This window comes from Eubalaena glacialis, chromosome 17 (assembly GCF_028564815.1).
Source record: "Eubalaena glacialis isolate mEubGla1 chromosome 17, mEubGla1.1.hap2.+ XY, whole genome shotgun sequence".
NCBI classification, from domain to species: domain Eukaryota; kingdom Metazoa; phylum Chordata; class Mammalia; order Artiodactyla; family Balaenidae; genus Eubalaena; species Eubalaena glacialis.
Window position 1 is genome coordinate 69307807 of NC_083732.1, and position 15239 is coordinate 69323045.

At 43.2% G+C, this 15239-nt stretch overlaps 1 protein-coding gene across 8 annotated transcripts in view; it reads left to right on the top strand.

Moving 5' to 3' along the window:
* The window catches only part of COLEC10 (collectin subfamily member 10), a 445704-nt gene that overhangs the window by 300689 nt on the left and 129776 nt on the right, over positions 1-15239 (top strand). The window contains exon 1 of one of the 8 annotated variants that reach the window (XM_061171641.1): positions 3367-3447. The exons of the other annotated variants lie outside the window; for them this stretch is intronic. The gene's annotated coding sequence lies outside the window, so the exon portion shown is untranslated. Of the gene's footprint in view, positions 1-3366; positions 3448-15239 lie in introns of those variants that run through there. 8 annotated transcript variants of the gene reach the window in all.

Sequence of the window (15239 nt, forward strand, 5' to 3'; positions counted from 1 at the left end):
GTGGGGGGTGGCGGTGGGCGGTGCTGGGACGGGGATGTCTGGCCCCTGGGAGGCGAAAAAAAAAAAAAGCCACCGGGCTGCGGAACAAGGCGGCTGCTGTCTCCGCGCGGCTCTGAGGTTTCCTGACCCCTTCCCGCCAGCGGCCGGCCTCCTGGCAGCCGCGGCCGGCGGTGGGAGGGCTGGGCGCACGCTGGGTAGCCGCTGTGCTGGGCTCCTCCACCCCGAGCGTCAGATTCAGCCAAGATCCGGGCGCAGCCTGCAGTGCGTCCCAGACACTGTATTCCACTCTTGTCTGACCCCCTCCTCAGCGGTTTCTGAGCCCTCCAATAACAAGCCTTCTCATTCACGCACTGCACTGTCTCAGAGCACTGCTCTGGGAGTTTGCAATCATTAATCTCCAAGGTTGCATAGACACGTGAAGAAACTCCTCTAACTTATCTGGTTCTAAAGCCCATGCTTTTTCCTATTCACTGTTTGTTGCCTGGGGTAGTTAGAGCCAGAGAGAATCAGCCCAGGAAAACTTCCTGCCTAGGGCAGGAAACACCTTGCAGGCTGTGGGATACATTCACCGCTGTTTTCTTCATCAACACCATCATCATCAAAGGGTTATTGGTACCTTCTTGTCCTACCTACTGAACTTCTGGAGTTGCCTCTTCGAGGTCTTTCCACCGCCCCCAAGCTGTTGGCGGAAGTCTGGTGCTTTTCCTGAAGTGTTCTTGTCTCCCCCATCCACTCCCACCAGCTGCTTATCTGAAAGTTGGACCTGATGACGTCTAAAGTGTAGACCCATTTTGAGGGCTTGCAGTTTACTGATTTGCTCTCAGGTTGCTACCAGAACTCTTTGCTTGCAGATGCTGAAAAACCACTGCAGAGCCAGTCTCCCCAACAGGGCCAAGTGTTCAGTTCTCTCTCCTGAGAAGGCCAATTTCTGCTTTTCACCAGAGTTCAAGGAGAGGAAGGTGAAGAGAATCAGAAGAGTGGCCCCAGGGGCAAGTATTACCAGCAGGGATCAGAGTATCTGCCCTTTCAAACCCACATCTTTCCACCAGGAGGTCAAAGTGGATCCATAGACAAGAGTAGAAGATATTTAGAGGGAAAGAATTCAGCTCTTCTGCTCTGACTGTGAATTACAGAAGACAGAAGGTCTTATTCAGCTTTCTCTCTCCAGAGCATGGTGGTTTCTTAAGTGAACTAGTGAATGAATGAAGGTCAGGGAGTGGGGACAAAGTGGTATGACTCTAGACCTGCCCCTCAGCTTTTTTTTTTTAAAGATAGATTTTATTCAATTTTTAAAATTTTATTCATTTTTATTTTTGGTTGCATTGAGTCTTTGTTGCTGCACAGGGACTTTCTCTAATTGCGGCGAGCGGGGGCTACTCTTCATTGCGGTGCGCGGGCTTCTCATTGCGGTGGCTTCTCTTGTGGAGCACAGGCTCTAGGCACGTGGGCTCAGCAGTTGTGACTTGCAGACTCTAGAGCACAGGCTCAGTAGTTGTGGCGCACAGGCTTAGTTGCTCCGAGGCATGTGGGATCTTCCCGGACCAGGCCTCGAACCTGTGTCCCCTGCATTGGCAGGCGGATTCTTAACCAGTGTGTCACCAGGGAAGCCCTGCCCCTCAGCTTTTGAACTTCAGTTTGACATCTACAATCTGAGCTACTAGCACTTAGACTGACCATGGGACTCAAGTAAATTTGAGTGTTAGTAGTAAAGCACTATATAAATGGCAGTATTACTGTCTTTCTCAGGATAATGCTTGTCTGGGATACTACCTGAAGGCATTTTCCTTGAACTGTCATATAAGGCTAATGTGCAGGAGTCAAGCCTTGGAGAAAACTGATCAAGGATTGAATCCCGCAGTGTTAACCCTGGGAAAGTTTTATGACTGCCTAAGCCTCAGTTTGCTCATCTGTAAGATAAAAATAGTACTGCTATTACAGAAATGTGGGAAGGAGCAAATGAAAGCATTTTAAAAAGTATTCCATAAATGAGATTAATCACTACTTGTGAGTACTAAATAAAGGAATGCATGTAAGATAACTCAGCACAGTGCCTGGCTCATAGGAAATATTTACTAAATTACAGCACTGATTGTTCACGGGGAGTAAGTGAGATACCAGGCTTTAGAGCCAGACTGACTCCTATACTTGAACCCCAGATCTACTACATCCTGGCTCTATGACCCTGGGCAAGTTTTTTTTTTTTTTTTTTAATAACGTACACCCAGCTGTTACTAGTTCTTTTTTTTTTTTTTAAAGGAATTCCTTTATCTTTATTATTTATTTATTTATTTACTTTTGGCTGTGTTGGGTCTTCGTTTCTGTGCAAGGGCTTTCTCCAGTTGCGGCAAGCAGGGGCCACTCTTCATCGCGGTGCGCGGGCCTCTCACTATCGCGGCCTCTCTTGTTGCGGAGCACAAGCTCCAGATGCGCAGGCTCAGTAGATGTGGCTCACGAGCCTAGTTGCTCCGCAGCATGTGGGATCTTCCCAGACCAGGGCTCGAACCCGTGTCCCCTGCATTGGCAGGCAGATTCTCAACCATTGCGCCACCAGGGAAGCCCCTGGGCAAGTTTTAGCTAACTTATTTGTGTTTCTGTTTGGTGTCTTTATCAGTATAGTGAGGATAAAAATCATACCACCCTCAGAGGATTATAAGGGTTATTATGAGGATTAAATTGGATAAAACATGTAAATCACTCAACATAGTGTTTAGCACGTAGTAAGTGCTCACTAACTCTAGCTATTATTATCATTCTTATCCGAGGTGCTCGTAGAGACATTTATACAAGCACAAGGTAAGGCGAGACTACAAGCTCCTGAGGGCAGGAATCATATATTTTCCTATGATATTCCTTGAAACTTTTAGCTCAGCGTCTGGCCTCCCTGTAACTATTTGATAAATAATAGTAATAGTGGTGGTGGTGGTGGTGTGTGTATGTGTGTGTGTGTGTGAGAGAGAGAGAGAGAGAGTGGGAGGGAGTGTAATTCACTGTCATCTTGAGAAAAGCCGGGGCACCATTTGTCTAGAGTCACAAAATAGTCTGTGTATCCACTGTGCATGTCGGGGCCTGACCATGGGCTGTTTATTAATCACCCACTGCCAGGAAGCAGACACTCTGAGTTATCCGTCACGTCGTTTGTTGTATTCTTGGAGCAATCTGGCCGGTCCCCCTGGCTCTTCCCATGTGACCCACTACAGTGAGCAGCGGGCCCTGAACACTCAGAGGCTGGAGTTCACCTTAAGCCGGGATTGGAAGGGACCCGGGCATTCGGGACTGAATCCACGTGGGAATGTCTGAACATTCACTTGGCAGGCAGACTACATCCATCTTCCTGTGACAGATCCTTCACTGGCAGGGGCCATTGAACAGAGTGTCCCGTAAATTTAACCTTCTGTTTCTGGGCACCAGAGACGTGTGATGCTGACTTTCGAGGTGACACCTAATCAGGTAACCCTCATCTTCTCCTCCCTGAACTCTTGAGTTTGGCCCCATGTTGAAGACATTTTCACTGCACGTATTTCTGATGGTCCTTGCTTCGGTTTCAGCCATTTGTATGGCTTAAAGAAATGGTGCCTGAATATTGGGAAGCCCAGGAGGAAAACACTTCCACTCTTTAGCATAGCAGCAAAGCACCTGATACAGGAGGCCATTTATAATCATCATTATAACAGAAATGCCTGAAACTCAGGACAGGGATTGATTTAGGTCCTTTGGGAGACCAGGCACACAGTGGGCTCTGAAGTGACTGAATGTCTAGAACATATTACACCTGAGCTCCCACACCTGAAAACTGGAAATACAAGTTCTGAGGTTACGTGGAGGAAAGGTTATTAACTAGAAGAACAAGAACATATTCCTTGTTATTTCATTGTTATTAAATCTTTTTCTGATCTTGTAGGAGAAGGAACAGAAAGAAAAGAGGAGAAATATGCAGCTAGCCTATTGATTTTCTTTTATTAATGTTTGCCCATTTCTTCATTAACAGACACAATTTTAACTATTAATATTCTACACAAAGCTATTTGACTTTCAAGGTTTTATAGACTCTGTACAGAAATGGACATGTACTTGCTTTCAAAATAACGTGCAGAAAGGCAAACACTTTCTGCTTGAGTAAGTCACCCATTGCTTGAGGATCTGGAAGTGTTGCCAGGGGTCAGTAAGGGCTAGTTATGGTTTCCCACTCAAGGGTAGTGTGACTCCAGCATTGTCAGTCATTCGTTAAAATAACCCTTTCGTTGAAAGCTGGTATTAAGCAAGCAATCACACAAAAATAAATACATAAAGAAATAAAGAAATGAGTTACAGTTGGAGCAACTGAGCCAGTATGATTTTAAGCCACATCTCGTGTATGTTAACTAGTAGCGAGAAGATAGCCCTTGGGCAGGAAGGACAGGGTGTCAGCAGACCTCGATGTGAGAGGAAGAGAGTTGTAATTTCCAAGAACTAGGAGAAGCCCAGTAAGGCTGGTACACGGAGAGCAAGGTGCTGCCTGGGCTGGAAGAGGCTGCAGAGACGAGTGGTCAGCCTGACAGTGGTCAGGCTGCAAAGTGTAATTGATTCTAGTCTTTCTCCAAAAAACCATAGGAAGCCCTGGTGGGTTTAAGCCCGGGAGTGACATGCTCATTATAGCTTCTGTGGGGTGGAAATTCTCTGACCTTCATCCTGTCAGCCTCAGGGTCATAGGTCCAAACATAGTCATACAAGAGAAAGCCCTCTTAAACTAAAAATCACAGCATAAATTGAAAAGTATTTTTATTAGCTTAACTAAGTTTAAGCTTTTTTAAATGCCTGCATATGGTAAAAATTCAAATAGTATTAACACATATACAGTGGAGGGTAAATTTCCATTTCACTTCAGACCTCCACTGCCCATTTACAGAAGCTTCTACTATGAATGATTTTTGTATGATTGTTCAGATCATATACAAATACATGTTTATGGATAGATATCCTGTTGTTTCATGCAGAAAGGAGCATACATTACAGTGTTCCAAAGGTTGCTTCGCCACTTGACACTGTTTCTGTTCCATACCGGCACTGTGTCTGAGGGCTTCAAAAGAGAGAACTTAATACATGGAACTGGTTACACAGGTTATAGAATCACTGAGAAGTCAGACAGAGGATGCTGAGGCAACCAAGACGTGAGCAACAGCATGAAGCTATTATCTCCCTACCGTGCTGGGTCAAAGGGAAGAGTCGGGGGCTTGTCTCACCAGAAGGAAGCCGGAGCCACAGTGGCTCTGTCCAGTGGGATCTGAGCTCTATGGAGACAGAGTTGCAGTCAGAAATACAGCCTCTCAAATCTCCTTCAAGAGCTTTCCATTGGCCAAGCACAGGCAGGTACCCGCAGACATGGGATGCAGCATGAGCTGGTGGGCTCTCCCGTGATACAGAGAAGAACAGGGGGATGGTTTGTGAGGGTAAACAGACTGAGGATGGGCACAGACATATATACAAATGTCCCATTCTTTTTCACTGTAGTACAATACTCTAGCGTATGACTATATCGTAATTTACTTAACTAGTGCTCTACTGATGGACAATTCAGCTGCTTCCAGTATTTTTCTATTACAAACCATGTGGCAGTGAGTATTCTTATGTGTCCATCTTTGCACATTTAGGTGAGTGGGCTTTTTAAGGATAAACTCTTTGAAATGTAATTGGGACCTTTGTCCCAGTTTTTTTGTATATGTATTTTACATTCTGTATATGTATTTTACATTTTGATAGGTATTGTCAGATTGTCTCCCAAATACCTTACTATTCTTAGTATTAATCTTACCACTTTGTTTGTGTGTGCGGGAGGGATAACTTATAATAAGTGAATACTACTCCCTGTAACCCATGTCACATAGCATTGGAAGGAGCACTGCATTCTTTAAGCGGGAAGCCTGGTCTTTCAAGCTCTGTAAAGAAAGCTGCCTCATTTATGATTCAGGGCTTAGCAACTTCTATCAGCCCACCAGGAGAAGTGGAGGGTGGGAAATTTGTCTTAGCTTGGGCTGCCATATCAAAATACCATAGATTGGGTGGCTTAAAGTCCAGCGGTCCCCGAACTTTTTGGCACCAGGGACCAGTTTCGTGGAAGACAGTTTTTCCATGGACGGGGTGGGGCAGATGGTGCAGGCGGTAATGCGAGCGGCAGATGAAGCTTCGCTCGCTCGCCCGCCGCTCACCTCCTGCTGTGCGGCCTGGTCCCTAACAGGAGTATTTTCTCACAGTTTTGGAGGCCGAAAGTTTGATATTGGGGTATCGGCTTCTGGTGAGTCCTCTTTTTCTGGCTTGTAGGTGGCCACTGTCTCGCCATGTGCTAGCATGACCTCTTCTTTGTGTGTGTTCAGAGGGAGATATCTCTCTCTTCCTCTTCTTAGCAGTTCTGTAGACCACCACCCTTATGACCTCATTTAACCTTATTTACCTCCTAAATGCCCTATCTCCAAATATAGTTTGCATTGGGGGTTAGCACTTCAACAAAGGAATGTGGGGGAACACAATTCAAGCCATAGCAGCATAGGTCTCTTCCCCTCTTTTAGGATTTATAGTCCCATGATTAATTTTCAAGGGAATTTAGACTTTTGCAATACTTGCTAGAGTGCGCACTAAATATTATGAATACAGAACTGTAAAGTCACACTTTTTCTCTCCCTCAAATTTCTTTTTTCCTCCTTTTCTGGATTCTCTTTTCCCTCTTCAGTCTAAGAAAATAACCTCCACAGTTCAGGCAGTTTCACTTTATGATTATATTTCCTTCCAAAATGCATCACCCATTCGCAGATTCTGGTTTCTCTGACTGTATGAGGTTGGCAAGCTACTAGCAGGGTGAAAATCTTGTACATTCTTTGATAAAGGTTCTTAATAGTAGAGTTCAATTACGTTAAATAGCATAGTATATACCCTGCCTGCTTGAACAGAGGAGAACATATATCAAGCCTTTCTGCGCATGCAAAGCCCATCACAATTTTCTGTTTGAAATTTCTGTCAAGACAGTGCCAAATTCATGTTAATTCTGGGTGGGGAAGTTTGGAAAAAGAAAAAAAAAAATCTCAATAGACCGAAACACGGTGTCTGTCATTCCTCTGCAGCCAGAAGAAGAAACTTAACTCCTTGCTTATAAACACTTTGACCTTGTCTGCCAATAGCTCCAGTCACTTCATCCGGGGTTTTCTGAAACTTAGATACCCATCTAGTGTCTACTCAGTCCCAGGAAATGGGTTCCTTAATTAAACAGGGATGCATATCCCAAACAACCACTCACCTGAAGGCTTCTGAACAAATATATCTGATATTTGCATATCAGAAGAGTGTTAGAAAATACTGCCTGCCTACTCAGAGTTTCCTCTTCAAAAGTCCTTCAGGAAATTTGGTCATCTCTAGGGTCAATTCAAAGATTCTCTCCTTCCCCCAACCCCCGTGCAATTTGTCTGCACCTGGCTAATGAAAATATGATAGATAAGAATCCTTAGAACCATTTTCTTAGTAGTCACTTAGGTGCTTCCACCTGGGAAAGTCCCCTCCTTTAACTGAAACAAGCCTTTAGAAACAAAAGTTTTGATGTGATAATTTTCAGAAAAACTAGCCTGCAAGAGAGAATTGCTTCCTGAAACAAGAGTTTGCCTAGAAAAGACTTAGCCTAAAGGAGCATCTGTAGGTGAATATTAAGCTTAAGAGGGGGATGAAGTTATTTAATATTCAGCTGAAGGGGCACTATTAACATAACCAGTTTCAGTACACATAAAGTACTTTATCATTTATTTATTCAACAAATAAATGATAAAGTACTTAATACCTAGTAGGTGCCAGACACTGCACCCCCGATATAGACAGAAATAGTTACCACACTTCAGAAGCTTTCAGTCAGGTTGAGGAGAGAGAGAAATGAAATAAATCAGGAAATAAACGCTTTGGATGGTGATAAGCCAGTTTCAGAGAGTGATAAGAGGGTTGAAGTCCATAATTCAAGTTAGTGTAATGGTGCGTGCCTAGAAAGGGGCTACTTTAGCTGTTTCTTTTTTTATAGATTTTTTAAAGTATTTATTTATTTATTTGGTTGTGCCGGGTCTTATTGCAGCACATGGGCTCCTTGGTTGTGGCATGCAAACTCTTAGTTGTGGCATGCAAGTGGGATCTAGTTCCCTGACCAGGGATCGAACCCGGGCCCCCTTTGTCGGGAGCACGGAGTCTTATCCACTGCGCCACCAAGGAAGTCCCTAGCTGAGTTTCTTAGGGAAAGGCTCTCTAAAGAAGCAACTTCTGGGCTTCCCTGGCAGCGCAGTGGTTGAGAATCTGCCTGCTAATTCAGGGGACACGGGTTCGAGCCCTGGTCTGGGAGGATCCCACATGCCGCGGAGCAACTAGGCCCGTGAGCCACAGCTGCTGAGCCTGCGTGTCTGGAGCCTGTGCTCCGCAACAAGAGAGGCCACGATGGTAAGGGGCCCGCGCACCGCGATGAAGAGTGGCCCCCACTTGCCGCAACTGGAGCAAGCCCTCGCACAGAAACGGGGACCCAACACAGCCAAAGATAAATAAATAAATAAATAAATTTTAAAAAAAAAAAGAAGAAGCAACTTCTGATCAGACAATGGAATGATGAGGGCATTGCATATTCTGGGAGGTGGACCTCCAGGTAGAGCAAAGAGCAAGTGTGGTAACGCAGGTGAGAAATGTCAGTGGGCTAAAGCTAAGGGAATGAGAGGGAGATTTAAACCATATGTGCTCAGAGAGGTGGGCAGAGCCAGACCATGCAGTGTCCAGTGGCAGGACGTAGCAACAATGCCTCCATCAGGCAAACAAGTATTCCTAGAATCAGAGGTAGCATACAGGACAGTTCAGGGATCAAATCTAGGGCATTGGTACTAAAAATATTTTATTTCTAAATATTTTGTTGTTTTTGATGTTATTGTAAAGGGGATTTCTTTCTTAGTTTCTCTTTCAGATAGTTCATTGTTAGTATATAGAAATGCAACTGATTTTGTGTGCTGACTTTATATCCTGAAACTTTACTGAATATATTTATTAGTTCTAACAGCTATTTGGTGGCATCTTTAGGGTTTTCTGTATATAAGATCACGCTATCTGCAAACGGATCGTTTTACTTCTTCCTTTCCAATTTGAATGCCTTTTATGTACTTATTTATTTACTTTGGCCTAACTGTTGTGTCTAGGACTTCCAGTACTATGTTAAATAGAAGTGGTGAGAGTGGACATCCTTGTCTTGTTTCTGATCTTAGAGAAAAGCCTTTTAACATTTCACTATTAAGCATAACAACCGATATCAAAGAAATACAAATGATTGTAAGAGGCTACTATGAACAATTGTATGCTAACACACTGAACAACCTTGAAGAAATGGAAAACTTCTTAGAAACATACAACCCATCAAGACTAAAATCAGGAAGAAATAGAAAATCTGAACATACCAATTACCAGTAAGGAGATTAAATCAGTAATCAAAAATCTCCCAAAAAATAAAAGCCCAGGACTAGATGCCTTCACAGGTTAATTCTACAAAATATTTAAAGAAAAATTAATACCAGTCCTTCTCAAACACTTCCAAAAAATTGAAGAGAAAGGAGCACTTTGAAACTCATTTTATGTGGCCAGCATTACCCTGCTATCAAAGCCAGGCAACATTACAAGAAAAGAAAATTACAGGTCAATATCCCTGATGCATATAGATGCAAAAATCCTCAACAAAATGCTAGCAAACCAAATTCAATGGCACATTAAAAGGACTCAACGTGATTAAGTGGGATTTATCCCTGGGATGGAAGGATGGTTCAACATATGCAAATCAATAAATGTGACACAGGGCATGAACAGAATGAGAGATAAAAATTATGTGATCGTTTCAATAGAGGCAGAAAAACCGTTTGAGAAAAATTCAACATCCTTTCATAATAAGAACTCTCAGCATATTAGGTATAGAAAGAATGTACCTCAACATAATAAAGGTCACATACGACAAGCCTAGAGCTAACATACTCACTGATCCTAAAAATAAAGGACAGAGAATTGGCTATATTCTGTATTCCTACAAGGGTGTAGAGGGTGTTAAAATATTTTAGCCAGATGTTCCTCCACATATTTTTTCATTACTACACCCAAAGGAGAAATTTTTAAGTCAATTTAACTTGAGAGAAATTAAATACTAAGGCATAAGATGTTTTCAGGTAGGGTTGTGCTTTGGAAGAACGTGAAACCCTTGCAATATTTCAAGCTTTTTTTACCCCTCCCCAACCAAACAAATTTTGCCCACTTGCGGAGTGTATGTCTCCCACTGAGAATGCATGCTTTAGCCAGTCTCGTGACGTAAATACCTATGATTTCACCCATGAGAGCCCATTTTACCACCATTGTGCTAAGGAAGGAAGTCTTTGGTGTTGCTGGAAGATGGACAGTGCTGAATTCCTGGAATGTGGACCTTCTGTTGAAATGCTAATTCACCCTCTGGAAAGTGGGAATCCTGGTTAAATCAACTGTCTACATGTACAGGGTAGATTAACATGACTAATGTGTCTATAACATCACACTGTGCCAAAATATTTGAAAATAAATTTCAGAGATACTAACAGGAACTCAGAGCAAGGGAGTGGCAGAGAAAAGAGTTGTGTACAGGGAATAGCTTAGACTATGATAGAAGAGAAAGGATGGGATTTGGCTCTGGAGGAATGTAAACAATGTGTAAATGAAAAGCAGTTTCATTTACAAATTCTGTCACTACAGTTCCTCCTCTAGTACGTGAAATGGCCTTTGAAGGTTCGTATTTCTGTAGGTACCACGTGGCAGTCAATAAGAATTACGTAGTCAATAGAACCTGAGAACAGTCAAAGTCACCTTCTGGGTCCTGGTAGGAGGGACATTATCTGTGTTATGATTTTTTTCTCTTAAAAGATACGTTGCTTCTGCTGGGAGGAGTTCCAGTAGAGGCACAGACATACTTACACTTCTAAACCAGACCATTTGAAAGGATTTTGCACAGTGGGACCAAAAGCTGGTCCTAGACATCATGACTTAGTGGTTCTAACCCCAGTCACTATGCAGCAGGAGAAAGCCTCATGACTGGGGCTTTCAAGTTCATAAGAGCTGTGGGTCTTCTGGCCAAAAAAAACATATGTAAGTTCACATAAATTTTGCATTCACTTTCAGAAGGTTCATGACCTATGACTCCAGTAGGGAAACTGATTTGGAATATGATGAAACATTTTGTGGCACCGTTTTAAAGAGATGTTTGTACCTTGGTTAGTAATAATATTGTTGTATCATCATTTGTCATGTTTCAATATTTATATTTCCTGGGTTCTCGTCTAGGTCACCCATCCTGAATTTTCAGTGTTACATAAATGAGGGTTGTTTTCTCCTCACTAGTGCATCATTGTACTAACTGAGTCTATAAATGGGCTCACCCTTTGACACTGTGTACTCCCAGCACAGCTCAGATCTCAGGGCAGCTGATTCTCCTGTCTCAGGGCAGCAGGTGTGGGATGTGTGATTGAGTCATTCAAGGATCTCAAAGAAATATTTGTTAGAGGGAGCAGCAAACAGTGACTGATTCAGTAGCTCCTTGGGTTCCAAACAACCTGGTACTTACCACAGTTTACATTTGAAGGAAGCTCTGCTGCTTCTTTAGTGGTTGTTAGATGTTGGGGAGATGAAAGGAACACAAAAGCAGAAGTCCCAAGGGGCAGGCACAGTGGGAAGTGTGGAAGAGGGGGTTTTTGTGGCCTTCCCTTCAAACGCAAGTAAGATAAGGTTTAGGTAGCTTAGAATAAAGATCAGTTTAATAGCAAAAGTAGTCAAGTCATTTGGGGCGCTTTTAGGTGGAAAACAATAGAGCAGAGTGTAGCTCCGGTTCTGAGGCTGGACTCTTTGCATCTGAATCTTTGCTGCCTTGCTCTGTGTCCTTACATTTCTCTGGGTCTTAGTATCTCCATCTATACAGTGGAGAAGCTAATAACAGTATTCATTTCTTAAGATTGTTCTGAGTATTAAACGGGAATATATATGTGAGACACCTAGAACAATGCCTGGCAAGCAGTAAGCTCTCCACAAACATCAGCACTTCTCTGTCATCAAATTCACTGCGGTATTACTTTAGAATGATTGTACCTGTGCTGTGTGGACACGGCTGTCTAGGCCATCGAAAGGAGAGATTTTATAGTTTCAAAGACTGTTCATGCTACAGTTACTACCTATTTAAAAGTATAAACTAGATATTTAAAGCAGAAAATCTCCCCCAGCAACCACGGCAGTCAAATCAGCTGAGGCATACGCATCCAGGAGTGCCTGCAAAGCGTTCGGTCCTGTGCAGGCGCTGAGGAAACCTGTGGAAAGTGGGTGTCCAGGTGTCTTCCTTGCCTTCTGGGAGTTTATCACCTGGTCTCTTAATCAGAGTTTGGCCTATACTATTACACACGCTTTAAAAAAATTACAGCAAAGAAGTGGTACAGGAGGTCAGAAGGCATAATGATACGAGTATGGTATGAAGTCTTTAGGAGTTGAGGGGGCAGGAAGGATTCATTTGAAATGGGATTGATGGTGTGTGTGGGGAGGGGGTGGGAGGCTACCTGAAAAGGCTTCCTGAAAGAGAAGAGCTTTGAAAAGTAAGCAGGCTTTTTAAAAATTATGATTTATTTATTTATTTATTTAGGCTGCACTGGGTCTTAGTTGTGGCACGCGGGCTTAGTTGCGGCACGCATGAGGGATCTAGTTCCCCAACGAGGGATCGAATCTGGGGCCCCTGCCTTGGGAGCGTGGAGTCCCACCCACTGGACCACCAGGGAGGTCCCGAAAAATGAGCAGGCTTTTAAGAGGCAGGTATGAGAAGGAAATGGATTCCAGGCAGGAAAAACTAGGCTCCTGGAGGCCCAGACGTGGGCAGAGGTGGGATGCGTTGGTGGTGGTGGTGGAAGAATGGGTAGCGCAGGGTGCATGGTCCCAGCAGAGGGAAGGTGAGAGGCACAGGTGTGAGAGGACCTTGTCTTTGTGCTAAAGCAGCAGAGAAGGAAGAGGCTGAAGGAAGTGTGGATGACTTTGAATGCCAGGTGCTACTGTTGTTTTATGGGCAGTGGAGGCTCAAAGGGTTTTTGAGCATGATCAAAACTGTGCTTAAGAGATCATTTGTAAACCACTTTATTCTTTTTTTTCTCACTCTTTTTTTTTTCACTTTATTCTTTTTGAAGTACTTTTTCCATACCTTACTTCACTGAGTCCTTAAAGCAAGACAGTGCAAAATGTAAAGGAGCCATTCTTTGCCTCATATTTTTCTAGCCACACCATACACATTGCCAATAAAGCAGAAAGATCAAAAGATTATCCTGTTTGCTCCCAGAGAAGGATTAGGGGATGGGAAAATATGGACCCCCTGTGAACCACTCTGCAAAGCCACTTGTTTGGAAATAAAATCTGCTTTCCATTCCAAACTGCGTCAGAAGTTTAAATAAGAATGATGTTCTTATTCCTAAAGTATATCTATATTGTCATGCTAACTTTAAATATACCCTCTTATTTTATCATTTAAGCCATAAGACACAATCCAACATTTGTACAGTTCTTTTTTAAATTTTTGTTTGTTTATTTATTTATTTATGGCCCCGAGACTTGTGGGATCTTCGTTCCCCCACCAAGGATTGAACCTAGCCCTTGGCAGTGAGGGCGAGGAGTCCTAACCACTGGACTGCCAGGGAATTCCCTGTACAGTTCTTTTAAATCAACAGGATATCATGAGATCATTTAATCATTTAACCTTTGACCAATAACTGACAGGTAGATAAGTTAAATATTTCTATTAGAAAATTAGAAAAATTGGGAAAGTAGCACTCAGAGAGGACCAGAGACCAGTCCAAGGTGGCAAAGTTAGCAAGAAGTAGACTTAAAATTAAAGCAAGAGCTTGAACTCTAGATTCACAACTTCCATGCTCTGTTATATTTTGCTAGCTGTTTCTGCTTAACTGAATTCAAGCTATTATCCATCATTTGACAGTAAGCTTCTATAGGTTAAAGGGTATTTTCAACTCTCATCAGAACTGTTCCTTGTCTGATTATTTGAGGCCTGTGGGCAGGTACCAAGATGGAAGATTATAAGTGGCTCGTCTGATACGGGAGCTGGCTCTGTCTGCACGATGCAAAAACTGGTGAACAGCATTATAAGACCCTGCCATGGCTGACTTGACTATGAGACACGTTGCACTATATTGATTTTTTTGGTCTGCCTTCCTCTCCTCCCTTCTTCCACTCCCTTCACTCCCGGGCTGGAGGAGCAGAGAGAGCCTAACACTGGAGCTCTACCTTTTCTGGCTGGCTATCCATCTGCGTCAACGTGGTGTTGGCTTTGGCGCCTTGGCGGTTGGACTCGAGACCATTTTTGGGCAGCTGAGATGATTCCTTTCTAATGGTTTCTTGACCTGCAAAGCCAGGAAAAGGTTATTTTTGCTTAGAGAGACCTCAACATTTCAATGGGGAGTTTGGTTTTGGACATTTTTTAATGCCCTGCTTAGTTCTCAAGTAATGAAAAAAGCTAAATCATTTTCAAAGAAGTGACTTTGCAGGTTGGCATGTCAGTTCATGGGCCTACAGCTGATCTCATGCTCTCCGAGGCACACCTGTCTGAAGGAAGCAGGCAAATCAATCACCCCCCTGATGTTTTGCATTACCTAAAAGGCAACCCTTCCACGGAGCAGTGGTGGATGTAAATTCTGGCACCCATAAAGAGGTGTTGAGAAGCATCTGCAGTCTCTTTAAAACCTTATAAAGTTAACAGCTTTCCATGGAAAGGGACTGCTGGAGCAGCACATCCAAATCAAACTGGATGAGTAACCACCTATGGTAGAGATTAACTAGTGTGATGGAGAAAGCCCAAGATGAGGACTAACCTGTATTCCACGGGATGTTCCCTGTGTACTCCAAGGAGCAGTAATCGTCTCTGAATCTATTGCCAGTTAACACTCAAAAGAAGTTTTGTTGAGTGAATAGATGGATGCCTAATGTATCTATCACCAGGGCTTTTATAAAAACTTTTCCTTTACCTGGAAGGCCCTTTCCCCAACAAAAATATATTTGGTCTCACATTCAGCCAACAAATATTATAAGAACCTTCTAGGTTCCAAGCATTGTATTCTGGATATGATGGATATAAATAAGTCAGGGTTCACATGTTCAAGGAATTTATAATTTAGTAGGGAAGACAGACAAGTGACAAGTTGAAACAGAAGGTACACGAGATGAGCACAGAGTCTGTGGGA